The sequence below is a fragment of the Dasypus novemcinctus genome, chromosome 14, assembly GCF_030445035.2.
Source record: "Dasypus novemcinctus isolate mDasNov1 chromosome 14, mDasNov1.1.hap2, whole genome shotgun sequence".
NCBI classification, from domain to species: Eukaryota; Metazoa; Chordata; class Mammalia; order Cingulata; family Dasypodidae; genus Dasypus; species Dasypus novemcinctus.
The window spans coordinates 98,138,652-98,143,009 of record NC_080686.1 but is presented as its reverse complement, the minus strand read 5'-3'; the positions used below and the strand labels follow the sequence as shown (position 1 = coordinate 98,143,009).

Sequence of the window (4,358 nt, the reverse complement as noted above, 5' to 3'; positions counted from 1 at the left end):
GCCCGGGCTAAGGTGGGATAAATGTCCTCTTCTGGGCTGGACTGAGAATGAGGAACTAAACTCCTTCATATCTCTGCAGGTTTCGTCTCAGTTGGAATCTGGACTCCACTGTCACTGAAGTGGTGGTTTGGGCACGTGTGTGCCGTGTTTGAGTCATTCCCCCCAGGAGATGGGGAAACAGAAAAGGGCAGGGGAGAAGGGATTGGTTAGAGAGGACTCTAGGACGGATTTTTCCTAATCACATCCCGGTCTTTCTGAAAGTAGGAGATGGAGGAACTTCCTGCTTTGTAAATCAGAGGAAAGTAACTGGAGATTCAAGGCTCAGGTTCCTCCTCATCCCCCTGTGGGTCAGCTGCCCACGAGCAGGCTCAAGAGGTAGAACTGAGTTGTGAGGACACAACTAAAGTCACTGAAGCGTTTTTGGCAAAGAAGTAGCAGGCATGCCTTTTCATTCTCTTACCTTCAGCCCTTTGCATCTTCCAACCCTTCTGCCCAGAATGCTCATCTTCTAACTCTCCACTCACCTCTTCTGTTGACTAACTTCCACTCATTCTTTAGTCCCCAGCTTACATGATGCTTCCACCAGGAAGCCTTCCCTGACTGTGTTACAGCACTTATACCCACTACCTTGCATTCTAAGTCCTTGTTTAATTGTCCCCTCACTAGATTGCAAGCTCATGAGAATAGAGAACATGTCTGCCCTGTTCATCTTGGAGTCCCAATCCCTACATCCCTGGTACACAATAGTACTTAATAAACAATGTTAATATTATTCTGAGCTGAATCTCAACAATACGTATAGGGACGGAATGGAAGGCCAAGTGCACCACAGAGAAGGATGGACAGGAGCTGATGTCCAGGAGGACCAAGCCAAGGCCCACCGACACTTGTTGGAATCTGAGTTCTTTCCTTCTGGTGCTCCAGGCACCATTATCAACTCATATCAAGAAGATGTCCTTGAGCTGGTGTCCATTACACTAGAAAGGACACTAGAATCTGCTGGCCCCTGAAAAAATAAAGTAATAATAGGACATGTTCTTTCTGTCAAGAGGTGCAGAGTCCGGTGGGGGACAAAGATGCTTTGTGGTGGGTGGCGTAAGTCAAACTTTGGTCTGCCCAGCACATATTCTCACCCCTCCTATTCTGACCCTTTCATTGATTTAACAAATTTACTGAGTGGGTACCATCATAGGACACCATTCTAGATTCTGGAGGTACAGCCAGGAACAAAACAGCCAAAAAGCTCCGCCCCATGTAGCTCACATTCTAGCGGAAAAGTCCTTACACAAGAAATCTCTATATATACTGTGCCTATTATATTGTAAATAAGGAAATTATATAATAGAAGAGTATGGGGAAACAGAACAGGGTAAGGGTGGATGGGACACCAGGGAGGGTCTTTATTCTAAAGGGCAGTTAGGGCAGCTCATGGAGCAGTGCTCTTTGAGGAAGGACTAAAGGAGGTGAGGGAGGGCACCCTGCAGGTATTGAGCACAAATGTTCTTGGCAATAAACAAGAGCCGGGGCAGAGTCCTTGAGGAGGAAGCAAGCCTGGCATATTTGAGAATAGCAAGAAGACCAGTGAGAGTGAGGAGGGCAGGCGGGCAGAGAAGGCAGGGCCCTGGAGCTTTATTAGGGCTGCGGCGCTGGCCCCAAGAGTGATGGGAGCCTCTGGGGTGTGTAGAGTGCAGCTGGGTGCCATGAGCTGTGCTGAGAAGACACAAGGGAGCACAAGGGCCAAGCCAGGAGCTGGGTGGGAGGCTGCTGCGAGCATCTGGTTGGAGATGGTGGTGGCAGTGGCAGCAGAGGCAGACTCAGCAGATGGAAAGGACGAGAGAAAAAGAGAAACTGAAATGACCTCAAAGCTCGGAAAGGATGGAGCTGCCAGTCGTAACTAGAGAAACGTGGGCTGGACCTGAGTGGGGAAATCAGGAGAAGGGTACAGGGCCTGGTGAGCTCCTCCTCTACCCATCAGTCCTGGTGGTCCCGTCACTCATGGTAGGCACAGGGGAGGCACGTGATCCAGGCGGACAAAGCCCCTGACCCTTCCAGCTTCAGTTATGGTTCAGAAATGGGAGCCAGTCCAAGCCAGACCAGGCAGCGTCTTCCCTGAGATTGGCATGCAAATAGGAAGGCCTCTTGTGAAGTGACTGAGCTGGGATGCCGTGAGGCCCGGGCTGCCAAAAGCTGCCCAGCCTGACTCGTGGAAAGAACCTGCCCAAGAAATGAAATCAAGAAGCGCCAAGCAGAACAAAGAGAGGCAAAGAGAGATGACTTATTATTTGGACTGCTCCGGGATCCAGCCTTATCCATAGACAATCAGTCCCCATGACCACTGGCCCAATTATCCGCTTTGGGCCCTAAGCACTAAATTCGTTCTTCATTATCTGCTCTGCAAAACTGGATCCAGATCCTTTGCCTATGTTTCCCTTGCCAGTTAGCATATTGTTAAGCTTTGTCAGTAGAGGGCACAGGAGATACAAAGCAGGAGGAAGGGTCTTTCTTGTCCTTGTCCCAGTGTGCTCCTTAGCCAGGTTCCCACGGCACAACTGCTTCCCCAGAGCCCAGCTCCCGCGGTGCACAGCAGCCAGCAGCTTCCCAGGCTCACCCTCAGGTGTTCTCACAGCAGATGCTCCTGGCAAGACACCTCTCTGTGAACAGCTTTCCTTGACTGCCTAGAAGGTAAAGATTTCTGGCAAGTTCCATCACTTCTCGGCCTTTTGGCTAAGATCAAGTGTAGTATCTGGCAAGTTTCAGAAGGCAAATTTTCAGTAAGTCATGCCAGCATGGCACCACAGCAACTTCTCAGCCATTCAGTGAATCAAAACAATCTTGAAAAGGAAATACAGTCAGAGAATACACACTTCCTGATTGCAAAATTTACTACCAAGCTTCAGAAACCAAGACTTTGATAATAAAGATAGATAGAAGGATAGAAATACTGGTCAATGGAATAAAACTGAGAGTTCAGAAATACACCCTTCCATTTATGGGCAATTGTTTTTTGATAAGGGTGGTAAGTCCACTCAATGGGGAAAGAATCTTTTTTTTTCAACAAATGGCAGTGCTACCACTGGATATCCACCTACAAGAGAATGAAGTTGAACTTTCGCCTTTCACTATACACAAATATAAACTCAAAATTAGCTCAAATTTATGTCCTAAAGTTCTTAGAAGAAAACAGGCATACATCTTTATGATCTTGGATTAGGAAGGATTGCTTAGATATGATACCAAAACATAAAAAACACAAGAAAAACTAGATAAAGTGGAACTCATCAAAATTAAAAATGTTTGTACTTCAAAGGATACCATTAAGAAAGAAAAGGAAATCCATAGAATAGGAGAAAGTATTTGCAAATCATATATGCAATAAGGGACTCATATCCAGAATATGTAAGGAAACTTTACAATTCAGCAATAAAACAATAAGTAATCCAGTTTTAAAAATAGGCAAAGGATTTAAATAGGCATTTCCACAAAGAAGATATACAGATGGGCAACAAGGACGTGAAAACATGCTCAACATCAGAGCTGTTAGGTAAATAAAAATCAAGACCATAATCAGATACCACTTCACACCTACCAGGATGACTATAATCAAAAAGTAAGACAGGAAACCAGTGTCGGCAAGAATGTGGACAGATGGGAACTGTCACACAAGGCCAGTGGCAATGTAAAATGGCATAGCTACTTTGTAAACAGTTTGTCAGTTCCTCAAAAAGTTAAACACAGTTACCATATGACCTAGCAATTCCACTCCTAAGTTTATATTCAAGAAAATTGAAAAAATACATCCACACAAAAATTTGCACATGAATGTTTATAGCAGCATTATTCATAAAGATCAACATGTGGAAATGACCCAAATGTCAATCATTGATAAATGGGTAAATAAAATGTGGTAGAGCCATACAATGAAGTATTATTCCACCATATAATGGAACCAAATTCGTATACATGCTACAATATGACTGAACCTTAAAAATATTAGACTAAGTGAAAGACACTAAACACAAAATGCCACAAATTGTATGATTCCATTCATATGAAATGTTCAGAATAGGCAAAGCCATAGAGACAGAAAGGAGATTTGGGGCTGCCAGGGGCTGGAGTGGGGGCAGAGGGAGTAGGGAATGGGGAGTGACTGCTAAAGAGTAAAGAGTTTCATTTTGGGGTGATGAAAATGTTCTGGAATTAGTGATGGTTACCCAACTTTACACTATACTAAAAACCAGTGAAATGTACACTTTAAAGCGAAACTTACATTGTGTGAATTATATCTCAACAAAAATTGTAAAAAAAAAAATTGGTATTTATTGCCCCAAATGCTAGCTCCCTGGTTTGGGGCCTGAGTG

General features: G+C 44.6%; 1 pseudogene; it reads left to right on the top strand.

Moving 5' to 3' along the window:
* Positions 1–2,704: 2,704 nt before the first annotated feature.
* LOC111766342 (U2 spliceosomal RNA) lies at positions 2,705–2,806 on the top strand (annotated as a pseudogene).
* Positions 2,807–4,358: the final 1,552 nt, after the last annotated feature.